The sequence below is a fragment of the Callithrix jacchus genome, chromosome 4, assembly GCF_049354715.1.
Source record: "Callithrix jacchus isolate 240 chromosome 4, calJac240_pri, whole genome shotgun sequence".
Classification (NCBI taxonomy): Eukaryota; Metazoa; Chordata; class Mammalia; order Primates; family Cebidae; genus Callithrix; species Callithrix jacchus.
In genome coordinates this window covers 87,399,111-87,414,363 of record NC_133505.1, presented here as the reverse complement: position 1 = coordinate 87,414,363, position 15,253 = coordinate 87,399,111, and the positions used below count along the sequence as shown (strand labels likewise).

General features: G+C 41.0%; 1 long non-coding RNA gene across 2 annotated transcripts in view; it reads left to right on the top strand.

The window, feature by feature from the left end:
- LOC144582341 (uncharacterized) overlaps window positions 1-15,253 on the top strand; it is a 178,426-nt gene that overhangs the window by 44,200 nt on the left and 118,973 nt on the right. For both annotated transcript variants that reach the window (XR_013534855.1, XR_013534854.1), the window contains exon 2: window positions 1,835-1,968. This is a non-coding gene — a long non-coding RNA (uncharacterized LOC144582341). The remainder of the gene's footprint in view (window positions 1-1,834; window positions 1,969-15,253) is intronic.

Below are 15,253 nucleotides of genomic sequence, written 5' to 3'. Positions count from 1 at the left end.
TGAAATTGTCTTGGGCTTCCCTTCAGACTGAAGTCCAATGTGTGTGAAGTCATGCAGATTAGAGAGATCTGTTCCCAGAATCTGTGAGGTAACTGTGAGCTTTTCCCAGCCCTCTGGATGCCTCCTCATCTTGTCAACTATGAGAAGTTAAAGTGGTAGCTTTTCATATCATGACATTAATTATGCAGGATAGAGGCATATGTGCACTTTGTTTAAAAAGACAGAAAATAGAGACTGCAGTTATTTTATGTTTGTGAGATACTTATCACTACTCCATTTTATAGTTATAACTTTTTTTGTCTTCTAAATATTTTATTCCTGAATGTTGAAAACATTGAAGTTTTGATTCATCCAGAATCCAGTAATGGAAATTCATTCTTATTTGAGACTTCACACAGTAAACTTGTTTCTTTTCCTTGCTTTGTTCAGGAATTGTTTCCTTGCCTTTGTGTACTAAGAAATTATAGAAAGTTCTTTCTATTAAGCCAAAAACAGTAGTCTTCAAAATTTCACAGCACAAACATACAGCTTACTTACATCTTAGGTATCACTTAATATACTGTGAACAGATGAGAACTTTCCCAAGGCCTTCCTGCTCTGGGAATTTGGGTGAGTTTACTGACAGGGCCTCTGCTGTCTCCAAACCCATCTCTAACCTGCCTTCAGCTGCATTCTCAACTTACTCTCCAATACCTATTGAGAGCTTACTACATTTCAGACCTACTCTAGGAACAAAGAGAGAACTAACACATGGCTTCTGCCCCACAGTTAAACAAATTCTAGGAGGAAATAAAGGGTGGGGAATGGGGAGAAGTGACATGTACACACTTAGTTATGATATAATGTGATGAATTCTCTAAGAGGAAAGAAGTCAGTTTTCTGAGACACCTCCTCCTCCATGAAAAAATTTCTAACTCTGCTAAGGGATATCTGCCGGGGGGAATAAAGGACATTTGAGCTGGTTTTAAAGACTGGGTAACAGTGCTCCATACCTTGGAGAGGAGAAAACTTTCAGATAGGAAATGTAACAGAGCATTCAAACTCTTAGTGGTCAAAAATAGGTCAGGCTGGTTTAAAGAAAGTAAGACATTTGATATGGCTGGAGTATAAGATGTATGACTGGGGACTCTAGAATATTTAACTAGCTTCTTTTTGCCATTTAAATAATTACAGATTATCCTACTTTATGAGGTAGAGGCACTGCTTGAAGATTGGGAAGAATGGACATATCTACTGTGCCTGTCACTATTTTTTGCTTAGTAGCAACACTCTCAAAACAGTTAAGAAGCTCAGTTAACTGATGTTCCTTTTCTCAAGCACTGACTCTGGTTAATCTTCTCCCAGAGCTCTTTATCCTGATGTAGATAACTCAAGGTCTTCCTCTTATTCGTTAGTTAAGTGGCTGAGTAATCAGACTTGCAGTGTCTCTCACATTGCTATATGGATATCATCTTCTGGCCTCATTATCAGGAATCACTAGTTGCTAGTTACCAGATACAGTTGGTGGCATGTCAGTTTTTAATATCAATTTAGAGATTTATATTTATCTGACTTCCCAAAAAAAGGTATTTAAAAAACTATTGGTACTGACATGTATTAGATACCATGAGTCGTACATTCTCTTCCTTTTATTTGGAAATTACACTGTTAAAAGTCATTTAATTGTTAGTCAATGAGATATTGGAGCCTGGAGAGAAGTCTCATGGGGCTTTTTAGAGGTTGAAACTCTCTGCCTGGCTCCTCTGCCTGCTTAGGTGTAGGTGTATCTGGAGTCTTGTTTGGGAATGGGGCACTAACAACTGCTATACAAATTCATATTCTCTACTCTTGCAAGGTGAACACTGAAGATGCAGTATGGCCATGCTGTTTGTTGTTGATGCCCTGCTTGACATTTCAAAAACCGTGTGAACAGTTGGTAGAGTAGAGGAATTACAGTCAGAAGAAGAGATGACAAAAAACAGAAAGAAGGTAAGAAGCAGAAACAGGATTGAAGAGAAGCGGGCAGGGTGGGGCGAGGACCTTGTTGTTCTCACTGAGTAGATCTAGACCCAGGTGCCATGTTGTTTACTACCAATATCAGTCAGGAGAAGACAGGTCTGAAGGTAGAAAGCCAGGGAGGAATGGAGTTGAATTCTTTTCTGCTGAAAGTGGTGTGCAGTGGTGGGCTCTTGTGCAAATTTCCCTTGGGATTGTAGCCTTCTCTTTTATGAACTTCTCACTCCTGTCATTTCCAGTTCCGGACCTTCTGATCAGAGACTACTGGAATTTCTAGCTCTCTAGGCACTAATTTCAGGGGCTGAAACAGCAACCCCTCTGCAGTTCCTACCACAACCACTGCTGCCTTGCTGGGCTGTGGAATTGTGCCAGCCCAGGCACTCTTGCCCAGGAAATAGAAGGTGGCATTTAAGTAGCACTTAGGAGTATCCTAACCAATCCTAAAGACTCGGAGTAAGGCTGATTCTAAATTAAGCTTTCTTGGGCAAATGAATAAGAACTCAAGAAACCTCAGAGTGGAATCAAAAAAAATATATGAAAATTCATAACTTGAAATATATTTCTACTAACCCTCAGTTTTGACAGATATTAACATGATTCAATCTTTCTGTCATTTTTTATGTTTTAGATATTTCTGGGGTTCAAGTTTTAAAATATATCTCAATCAAAACTCAATGCTATTTAAAATATCCAAATGATATATAATTGAAAAAAAATTTAATTGATAAGAAATTGAAGTTCAGGAGAAGCAAGTGGCTTGATTAAAGTCTCATAGCTGGCAAAAAAGGACCAAAAAACTTTCTGGTGTCAGGTAAAGTGTGCTTTCCTTCATAAAAATCACATCAAATTTATTTTCTGAAATACATAACAGAAAGATGCAGCAATGGATTTATTTTTGTTTCATAATATTTTTTAAAGTTCCTTATAAAGTGGGTCTGGAGTGGCTACTTGTATTTTTTTAAATGTTGTTCCTCTGAACGGTGAATTGCTTGGTGTCTTGGTGTCTCCCAATGATCTCACCCAGAATCAGTGCCATGAAGGAAAGCTGGTAGAAATCTACGGCTAAAATTCTCTGTCTTGACCTCAGAGCAATTACTTTCCTTGAACAAAATGCACACTGAGGGATGCCAGTGCCTACTGTTCTGGAAGAGAGCAACGTTTGTCTTAGGATTCTTACCCAGATTTTCACAATGCATTCTGAAACTCGGCACTAGGTCACTAGGCTGAAGCTCTGTATTGAAGCCAAGTGGTGTTTAAACCACCAGACTGCAAGCTTATGTACCATGGGCTGCAGCCATGTTCTCAAATGTGACTCAACTGTGGTTTGAGATGCGTCTGTATGGGGTACTGGAAAGAATGCTGGTTTGGGTTGGGCACACTAAATTTTCGTTCCAGCTCTGCCTCTAATCAGGTGGTCACAGTAAATCCTGTCAGCTTTCTGAGTTTCAGTTACTCATCTGTGAAGTTTCTCTGTCTTGCCTTTATAGAGTGAGTTGTTCCAACCAGCAAATAAGTTAACAGATGTGACGAATATTTGTAAATGTAATGGGTTAAAGAAATGTAGGTTATTATTATGTTGATAAGCCTATTATTTAGATAGTATTGAAACAGTTAAGCTATTGTTTGACTGTGTGGTCGAATGTCTCCTAACAGGTCTCATATGCTCAAAAACAAAGCTAAGGGTTAAAGCCAAAGTCTGTGTGGCATAATTATACTGTAGAGGAAGATACTCTGGTTTCTTCTGTGCCTTTCAAATCAAATACACTCAGTACCATGCACTGATATAACAGACCAGGGAAGACGTGTCAATAAACTTTGGGCTGTGTGATGTTATTCACATTCTATGTATTATTATTTCAAAAAGTCTTCTCCTTTTGGACCCATTCTCTGCACTAGACCTTCATTTCGAAGCAAGTTCCATAACATTACCTTTGAAAATTAAAGCTAAAGAAATAATTCTTTCTTCTGGATTTTTAAAATAGTAATTTTGCTCCTTCATCTGGACATGTCTGTCAAATGTTACAAATAAGTTCAATTATTAATTAAACAAATATTTATTTAAATTTTCTGGGCAACACCACTGCTGTAGAGATAGAACTGTGAATAAAACAAAGTACTCTGCCAGCATTATCATATTTCATATTTTTGTGATATTTCTAGGTATCTCAATTTATGTTATAGGATCTTCTAAGCATTCAAGACTAAAATTGCCAACCCCTGATGATCTGTGTTCTGAAATATTTGTTTACCTTTGTTTCTTTCCTATATCTCTCATGTGTCTTTCTCTACTCTGCCATTCATCTTCTTCCTGTAAAATCAGCTTTTGACCTTTATTCTAGGTCAAGCTATTATATAATTCATCTTTGGATGAAGGAAGTCTAAGATGGGCAGCTCCAATGTGATTATTTGAGGATTCATAAACATTCATTCTGACTTTCTAATCTCCAGCCCCAGGACATGCTTAAGGCCTTAATCTTCCCAGGTCACTTTGCATTGCTGGATAGTTTTTTTTTTTTGAGATGGAGCTTTGCTCTTGTTACCCAGGCTGGAAGTGCAATGGTGCGATCTTGGCTCACCGCAACCTCCGCCTCCTGGGTTCAGGCAATTCTTCTGCCTCAGCCTCCTGAGTAGCTGGAATTACAGGCACATGCCACGATGCCCAGCTAAGTTTTTTGTATTTTTAGTAGAGACGGGGTTTCACCATGTTGACCGGGATGGTCTCGATCTCTTGACCTCATGATCCACCCACCTCGGTTTCCCAAAGTGCTGGGATTACAGGCATGAGCCACCGCACCCGGCCATTGCTGGATAGTTTTATAGCATTTGTTAACTTATGCAACTGCACATTCAGGTTCCCTAAAATTAGTTGGGCCCTTACTGAGCAGAGCAAAATCCATGTTCCCCTTTGTTGACAACATACTGGTCTCTCCAATCATCACTACTTGAAATGTTCAGTCCTTAGGATGTGTGATTCTAATGTCAATTCAGCCCTGATGTTTGTCCTCAGTTAGTGATCTCTCTTTCAACCATTTCTCACTCCCTACTTCCCATCTGACTCCTTTGCAAACCTGTTGCCACACAGAATCCAGAGGAATGTTTCTGAACCTGAAGTTCTGTTGTGGCAATCTCTCTCTTATAATAAAGAGTTGAAAATCCGTTAACTCAGTGTGATGGTTATATATTAAGTGTCAACTTGATTGGACTGAAGAATGCCAAGTATGGTTTCTGGGTATGTCTTCAAGGGTGTTGCTAGAGGAGATTCACATTTGAGTCAGTGGACTGGGAGAGGCAGACCCACCCTTAATCTGGGTGGACACCATCCCCTCTGCTGCCAGTGTGGCTGGAAAAAACAGGCAGAAAGTAGAATTAGCAGACTTGCTGGGTCTTCCAGCCTTTACCTTTTTCCCATGCTGGATGTTTCCTGCCCTTGAACATTAGACTCCACGTTATTTGGCTTTTGGACTCTTGGATGTACAACAGTGGTTTTTCCAGGAGCTCTGAGGCCTTCAGCCACAGATTGAAGGCTGCACTGTTGGCTCTTCTACTTTTGAAGTTTTGGGACTCAGACTGATCCACTACTGGCATCCTTGCCCCGCAGCTTGCAGACGGTCTATCGTGGGACTTTATATTGTGATTGTGTGAGTCAATTCTCCTTAATAAACTCTGTTTCATATGTGTATGTTTCCTGTTACTTCTGTCCTTCTAGAGAACCCTGACTAATATGGATTTTGGTACTGGGAGTGGTTCTAGAGGAACAGACTTTTAAGGATGAATTTCTTTAGTTGGTTTCAGGGTTTCTGGAGTTGGCTGCTTAATATGATTAGACCCCAAAATGCTAAGACTCTGCTTCTAATAGTGTGGAGAACACTGATAGTCCTTGGTGTGAACTGTTTAGAGAGTTATGTAAAATAAATGCATTTGATACTCCTGATTTACTGCTTGTGAGAGGCAAGGAGTTTAGTGACTCTCTACATAATACATTTGACCATATGTGAAGAACCAAGGAATATAATGAAGTTGGTTGGTTGCTCCTAAGTTTGCTGGACACAATGATAAAAGAAAAAGACGAGTCCAAGGATTCTAACTCTCTGCTACAGACACACATACTAAGCCTCAAGTCTTCAAAGATTACCCTGAGTGAGAGTCTAATCTGTAGACAAAGGGCTGAAATTTCAGAAAATCAGACACAAGCTCTAATCATGTGAGTGGCTGACCTGCAATAAAAGGTACACATTTAGTTTTAGCAGGTGTATACTGCTAAAGTAAGGGGATTGATTGAAAAAGAATGGAACCCTGCAATTTGGAATGGGGACATGTGGGAGGATCCTGATGAAGCTGGGGATACTGAGCTTGTAAACTCTGATGAACTTTTTTTGCCAGAGGAAACAGCATCCCACCCTCAGTGGTGGCAGCATCCCCTCCCCAGCCCAGGCTGCCCGTAGCCTTTCCACCTTTGTCTGAGGAGATTTACCATGCACTGCCTGAGGCAACAATAATGGCCTCCCATGAGGCAGTTGCCAGGCAAGACAATGCTGATTCTCCTCAGGACCCACCCCCAATACCCTTGTTTGCTTCTAGACCTATAACTAGACTCAAATCCCAGCAGGCCCCTAGAGGTAAGGTTCAGAGTATGAACCTTACATGAGGAGATGTGCTATACTCCAAAAGAACTGTTTTAGTTTTCTAATTTATATAAGGAGAAATCTGGAGAACAGACATGGAAGTGAATATTAAGAGTGTGGGATAATTGTAGAAGAAACTTGAAGTTAGATTAAGCTGCATTTATTGATATTGATAGTGAGTAAGTCCCATGAGATCTGACGGCTTTATAAAGGGAAACCCTTTTGCTTGGTTCTCATTCTCTCTTGCCTGCCACTATGTAAGACATGCCTTCTGCCTTCCACTATGATTTTTGAGGCCTCCTCAGCCATGTAGTACTGTGAAGCTATTAGACCTCTTTTTCTTTATAAATTACCCAGTCTCAGTATGTCTTTATCAGCAGCTTGAAAATGGACTAATACATCCAGCTAAATTAGGGACTTATGGAGGTCAGGTAATTAATGGAGTTTTAGTTCAGATCTGACTTACAATGTGTCCTGTGGGTCCCTGAACTCTTCCTGTGGTCATTTCCCCATTACCAGAATGCATAATTGGCACAGACATTCTTAGCAATCTCTACATTGGCTCCCTGATTGGTAGGGTGAGGGCTATTATGGTCAGAAAGGCCAAATGGAAGTCATTAGGACTGCCTCTATCTAGAAAAATGTAAATCAAAACCAATATCATATCCCTGGAGAGATTGCGGAAATTGGTGGAACCATCAAGGACGTGAAAGACGCAGGGGTGGTGATTCCTACTACATCCCTGGTCAAGTCTCCTATTTGGCCTATGCAGAAGACAGATGGATCTTGAAGAATGACAGTGGATTATCTTACGCTTAACCAAGTGGTGACTGTGATTGCAGCTGCTGTATAGATGTGGTTTTATTGCTGGAACATATTAACACATCTCCTGGCACCTGGTATGTAGCCATTTGCCATGGATTTGGCAAATGCCTTTTTCTCCACTCCTGTCCATAAGGCCCACCAGAAGCAATTCGCCTTCAGCTGGCAAAGCCAGCAATATAATTTCACTGTCCTACCTCAGAAGTATATCAACTCTCTGTGTCTTTGTGTCATAATCTTGTTCACAGAGATCCTGATCATTTTTCCCTTTCATAGTATATCACACTGGTCAATTACATTGATGACAATATGCTGATCGGACCCAGTGAGTAAGAAGTAGCAAACACACTTGATTTACTGGTGAGACATTTGGGTGCCACAGCATGGGAAATTAATCTAACTAAAATTCATGGATCTTCTACCTCAGTCAAATTTCTAGGGGTCCAGTGGTGTGGGGCTGGTCGCAATAGTCCTTCTGAAGTGAAGAATAAGTTGCTGCATTTGACCCCTCCTACAACCAAGAAAGATGCACAATGCTTAGTGGGCCTATTCAAATTTTGGAGAAAACACATTCCTCATTTAGGTGTGTTACTCCAGCACTTTTATCCAGTAACCTGAAAGGCTGTCAGTTTTGAGTGGGGTCCAGAACAAGAGAAGGCTCTGCCACAGGTCCTGTCTGTTATGCAGGCTCCTCTGTCACTGGGGCCATATGACCCAGTAGATCCAATGGTGCTTAAGGTGTCAGTGGCAGATGGGGATGCTGTTTGGAGCCTTTGGCAGGCCCCCATAGGTCACAGCAAAGGCCTCTGGGATTTTGGAGTAAGGCCCTGCCATCTTCTGCAGATAACTACTCTCCTTTTTGAGAGACAGCTCTTGGCCTGTTACTGGGCTTTAATAGAAACTGAATGTTTGACTGTAAGTCATCCAGTCACCATATGACCTGAACTGCCTATCGCAAACTGGGTGCTTTCTGGCCCAACAGCCATAAAGTGGGGCATGCACAGCAGCTTTCCATCATCAAATGGAAGTGACATATATGTAATTGGGCTTGAGTAGCTCCCGAAGGCTCAAGTAAGTTACATGATGAAGTAGCTCAAATGCCCATGGTCTCCACTCCTGTCACCCTGCCCTGTCTCCCCCAGCCTGCACTGATGGCCTCATTGGGAGTTTCCTATGATCTGTTGACAGAGGAAGAGAAGACGAGGGCCTGGTTTACAGATGGCTGTGCATGATAGGCAGGCATCACCCAAAAGTGGACAACTGCAGAAGAACAGTGGCCAAGGAAAATCTTCCCAGTGAGCAGAACTTAGAGCAGTGCACTTTGCTTGGAAAGAGAAATGGCCCGATGTGTGATTATATACTGATTCATGGGCTGTAGCCAATGGTTTGGCTAGATGGTCAGGGACTTGGAAGGAGCATGATTGGAAAATTGGTGATAACGAAATTTGGGGAAGAGGTACGTGGATGGACATCTCTAAGTGGTTGAAAACTGAAGATATTTGTATCCCATGTGAGTGCTAACCAAAGGGTGACCTCAGCAGAGGAGGATTTTAATAATCAAGTGAATAGGATGATTCATTCTGTGAATATTGCTAAGTGTCTCTCCCCAGCCACCCGTGTCATTGCCCAGTGGGGCCATGAACAAAGTGGCCATGGTGGCAGGGATGGAGGTTACACGTGGGCTCAGCAACATGGACTGCAACTCACCAAGGCTGACCTAGCTATGGCCATTGCTGACTGTCCAATTTGCCAGCAGCAGAGACCAACAGTGAGCCCTTGACATGGCACCATTCTTCGGGTTGATCAGGCAGCTACTTGGTGGCAGATTGATTATATTGGACCTCTTCCATTATGAAAAGGGCAGCAGTCTGTTCTCACTGGAATAGACATTTACTCCCAATATGGGTTTGCCTATCCTGCACTCAATGCTTCTGCTAAGACTACCATCTCTCGACTCAATGGAAAGCCTTATCCACCATCATGGTATTCCACACAGTATTGCCTTTGACAAAGGCATTCATTTTGTAGCTAAAGAAGTATGGCAGTGGGCTCATACTCATGAAAGTAACTGGTCTTACCATGTTCCTCATCATCCTGAAGCAGCTGGATTGATGGAAGGGTGGAATGACCTTTTGAAGTCACACTTACAATGCCAAGTAGGTGACAGTGCTTTTCAGGGCTGAGTAAAAGTTCTCCAGAAGGTTGTGTATACTCTGAATTAACATCCAATATATGGTATTGTTTCTCCCATAGCCAGGATTCATGGGTCCAGGAATGAAGGGGTGGAAGTGGAAGTGGCACCACTCACCATCACCCCCAGTGACTCGTTAGCAAAACTCTTGCTTTCTCTTTCCACTACATTCTGCTGGCCTAGAGGTCTTAACTCCAGAGGGAGGAATGCTGCCACCAGGAGACACAACGATTCCATTAAACTGGAAGTTAAGATTTCTTTCTGGCCACTTTGGGCTCCTCCTAGCTGTAAGTCAACAGGCTAAGAAGGGAGTTAGAGTGTTGGTTGGGGTGATTAACCTTAGACTATCAAGATAAAATCAGTATACTACCCCACAATGGAGGTAAGGAAGAGTATATATGGAATGCAGGAGATCATTTAGGGCATCTCTTAGTATTACCCTGCCCTGTGATTAAGGGCAATGGGAAACTACAACAACCCAATCCACACAGGACTGCAAATGGCCTAGACCCTTTGGGAATGAAGGTTTGGGTCACTCCACCAGGAAAAAAACCATGATCTGCTGAGGTGCTTGCTAAAGGCAACGGGAATACAGAATGGGTAGTAGAAGAAGGTAGTCATCAATGCCAGCTGTGGCCATGTGACCAGTTGCAGAAAGGACGATTGCAATTGTCATGAATATTTCCTCCTTATTTTTTAAAGAATATGTTTGTGCATATATACACTTGTACTAAGAAAGTATCTTCATTTTATTTCCTTTCTTTTTCCTTTATCATGTGACATAAGATTTATTGACTACATATCAACATTGAAGTGTTGTTAACTTTATGTACTAACCTTTAGGTAAAGGATTAGTGCAATTCTGGCTGTATAAAGGATAGCTGTATTATGTTAGGCATAATTATGACCTTATTATTATCTATATTTGGAGATGTATATGGGTTTAAGTTGATAAGGGGTGGACTTGTGATGGTTAATATTAAATGTCAACTTGATTGGATTGAAGGATTGATTGAATTGAAGTATTGCTTCTGGGTGTGTCTGTCAGGATGTTGCTAGAGAAGATTAACATTGAGTCAGTGGACTGCGAGGGAAGACTCACCCTTAATCTGGGTGGGCACCATTTCCTTGGCTGCTGGTGCAGCTGAAATAGGCAGAAGGTCGAATTAGCAGGCTTGCTGAGTCTTCTGGCCTTCATCTTTCTCCTGTGCTAGATGCTTCCTGCCCTTGAATATAAGACTCCAAGTTCTTTGGCTTTTGGACTCTTGGACTTATACCAGTGGTTTTTCCATGGACTCTCAGGCCTTCAGTCACAGACTGAAGGCTACACTGTCAGATTCCCTACTTTTGAGGTTTTGGGACTCAGACTGATCCACTACTAGCTTCCTTGCCCCTCAACCTGCAAACAGCCTGTGGTGGGACTTTATCTTGTGATTGTGTGAATCAATTTTCTTTAATAAATCCCCTTTCATATACACATCTATCCTATTAGTTCTGTTCCCCTAGAAAACCCTAATATACTCCGTTCACAAGGCCCTCCACAGTTTAACCTCTACTAATGTCCTGTCTCTCCACTGCGTGTTCTAATCACCTCCTTTCATGCCTTGGGTGTCTCTGAACATATTGTCCTGTTCCTGGAATCCTTTTGTTCTCTCATCCATCAACACCTCACTCAAATAACTCCAATTCATCCTCCAAGTCTGGCTTGGGCATCACTTTCTTCAGAAAATAACAATAACAGCACACAACGTTAACAACTTTGCAGCTTTTCTGTTGGCTTTCGTAGTTATCGACCTCCCTCAGCTTAATGCTAACCCAGAATACATTCTATTCTAACTATCTGGTCATCTGTTTCACAGTCTTAAGATTTCTGAAGGTAAGGGCCCCATCAATTTGTTCCCTGTTATATTTTTAGTATCCACTTCAGTGGCTGGCACTTAGTAGATACTCAATAGTTGTTTCTGAAATTGATGGATGCAATTTAGTTTGTGAGTATCCTCTTTTTTTTTTTTTTTGAGATTGTCAATAGGCTTTAAATCAATTATACAATGCTTATTCTCTTCCACCTCTACCCAATAATTTTAACACGGTTGTTTGTTCCTTTAATATTTCTTTTTCTCCATTGATGTAGATGAAACTGCTCTTTATTGGTTTTCTCTTTGCTACCAATCTGTCTTCCACAATGAATTCCTTTCATCTTTTATGTCCTCAATATAGGCACACACTTTGTTGTAATTACAGCAACCTTCTTTGTTTAGATGACTCCCAAATCTTGTCCAACCCATAGTACTAACTTAAGTTCAAACCTTTTCTCATTGAATATCTCTATTGGGACCTTCTTCTCCTGGAACTTAATCGATCTTAATCTGTGTTTATCTTTTCTTCCTTCCATACAGCTTTCTCTCAACATGGACCCATATCTATCACTACTCTCAGTCATCTTAGATTTCTCTTTCTCCTTTTTATTGATATCAGATAAACCACTAAGATACATAAATTCTTCCTGTCACATTATTTGGTTCCTCAGTTATCTCCTGTCTGAACTTTATGGTCATAGTTCAGACCCCATGCTTCCTTATCTGCCTTCCTTGAATATCTCAAATTTACCTACTGTACATGTACATGTCTTAGGCATTTCTATATTTACATCTTTATTCTGCCTTCCTAGAATACCCTTTCCTTATTGTTCTGATCATATGAGTTCTACATTTCTCTCAAGGTTCATCTAATACTATCTTCTATTATAAACATTCCTAAGTTACACTAATCTTGTGGGAGAGTTACAGGAATTTCTCTCATAAGATAGCACATATCATCTTTACTATATTGTTTGTAATTGAGCATACATTGCAATGGATATGTGTTATGTATTTGTTTCCCCTTTAGCTCTATGATCTAATTCAAAGCCCAGTACTGTGAAAATAGATTAGAATGATATCATAAAAGGCCTAGAATTCTAGGATAACATGTTTGTAATTGAATCAAAACCGTTTTGAAAATGTGAATCTAGTGGCAATGAGTCCATGGAGATGTGTGAGTGTGAGTGAAGGACGGGGAGCCTGGGTAGAAAAGGCAAATGGATACACAGAGGCCAGTTAGAGGCTTTAATAGTACTCAAACAAATAATGAAAGTGGAGCAGTGGACAAAGAAGAAGATGTACACGTGAATGATCTTATAGAAGTAGAACCAATAGGTTTTGACAGCTGAAATTTTAAGAGTAAGTGAGAGAGATTCATCATGAGTCATTTATTTATTCTACAAATTTTCACTGAGCTTCCTGTGTGACGCTCACTCTAGATGGTACCAATAAGAAGGGAGGCATACTCCCAACCCTCATGGAGCTTACATTCTAGTGGGTGACATCAAGATTGCAACCTGAGTGACTGGTAGATAGTGAGCCATTGATACAGAGAGTAAACATGGAAATAGAAAGTTTCAGAGAAATGTTGATAAATTTAGTTTTATACATAATTATTCTGGCTCAATCTCTGCCAGACACTGTTTTAGTCACTTTGCATGTATTAACTCATTTAGTCTTCATTAAAATCCTATGAAGTAGTTCTTATTGTTATCCCCACTAAGTAGATGAGGTGTCAGTACATAGAAAGGCTGAGTAACTGCACTAAGTTCAATATAGTGTTAAGTGAAAGAACAGGGATCAAATAAAGGTAGCCTGGTTCATGGGGTCACAGAATTATTACTAAAGCATAATTTGCTTTTAGATATTTTGAGAGTAACAGATGGACAGTTTTAGAAGGTAATTGGAATACAAACTAGAGGTTTAGAAAAGAGTTAAAAAGAAACCACTTGGGAATCATCTACATACAAGTAATATGTTACCTAATTTCACAAGACCCTGCACAATCTAACCTCTGCTAATGTCCTTGCCATTCTGTTCTAATCACATCCTTTCATGCCTTGGAGTCTTTCAATATATTTTCTCTTCTTGGATTATCTTTTTCTCTCTTCCATCAACACCTCACTAAAATAACTCCAGTTTTTCCTCCAACTCTGTTTTGGGCATGTTTCTTTAGAAAACAGCAATAGGAATACACAACATTAACAACTTTCCAGCCTTTCTGTGGGCTTACATAGGTATGTACCTTACCCTGTTGTGACCTCACCTAAAATGCATTCTATTCTAGTTGTTTGGTTACTGACCTACTTAAATCTGTGGAACTAAAATATATTTCTCAGAGACAAATTTGTATTTTAGCTTTACCTTATAATGTATCAGCGACGTATCCTCAAACTTTCATTGGATTTGTGTCATTGCAGGTTTCTGGTTCTTCTCATTTCTCTCCGACTCCTCTTTTACATTTTCTTCTCCTCCACTTCCTCTCAACTGGCTTCTCAGGGATATGTGTTTTTTTTTTTTTTTTTTTTTTTTTTTGAGACTGAGTTTCGCTCTTGTTACCCAGGCTGGAGTGCAATGGCGCGATCTTGGCTCACCGCAACCTCCGTCTCCTGGGTTCAGGCAATTCTCCTGCCTCAGCCTCCCGAGTAGCTGGGATTACAGGCACGTGCCACCATGCCCAGCTAATTTTTTGTATTTTTAGTAGAGACGGGGTTTCACCATGTTGACCAGGATGGTCTCAATCTCTCGACCTCATGATCCACCCGTCTCGGCCTCCCAAAGTGCTGGGATTACAGGCTTGAGCCACTGCACCCGGCCCATATGTTTTAATATATCCATTCTTTGCATTCCTCATCTTCTCCCTGAGCGATCTCATGTTAACCCATGGTTTCTGTAACAACTTGTTTGGTAACATATATTTATATATATATTTTTCTCTTTTGAGACAGAGTCTTGCTCTGTTGCCAGGCTGGAGTGCAGTGGCACAGTCTTGGCTCACTGCAACCTCTGCCTCCCAGGTTTAAGCGATTCTTCTGCCTCAGTCTCCCAAGTAGCTGGGACTAAAGGATTGCGCCACTACTCCCAGCTAATTTTTATATTTTTAGTAGAGACAAGGTTTCATATGTTGGCCAGGATGGTCTCAATCTCTTGACCTTGTGATCTGCCTGCCTCAACATCCCAAAGTGCTGGGATTACAGGCATGAGCCACGGCACCCAGCTGGTAACAAACCTTAATGTTCAGTGCAGTCATCTTCCTTGAGTTCCAGACCCAATTACTCAATAGCAACCTGGACATAATTAGATAGTCAAGTCATCTCTTGGGAGGCTGAGGCGGGTGGATCATGAGGTCAACAGATCAAGACCATCCTGGTCAACATGGTGAAACCCCATCTCTACAAAAAAATTAGCTGGGCATGGTGGCGCATGCCTGTAATCCCAGCTACTCAGGAGGCTGAGGCAGGAGAATTGCCTGAACCCAGGAGGCGGAGGTTGTGGTGAGCCGAGATCGCGCCATTGCACTCCAGCCTGGGTAACAAGAGCGAAACTCTGTCTAAAAACAAAAAACAAAAAAAGATAGTCAAGTCATCTCAAATCCAGTATGACCAGCTGGAATTTATCTTCTTTATCTCCAAACTTGCCCTTGTTATATGCCTTATCTTCATGAATGGAACCATTATTTACTGCAGGATCCGGGATAGAAAACTTGGAGTCATTTTGAACCCATCTCTTTCATTTATCCTTCCATCTCTCCTATCCAATAGGTC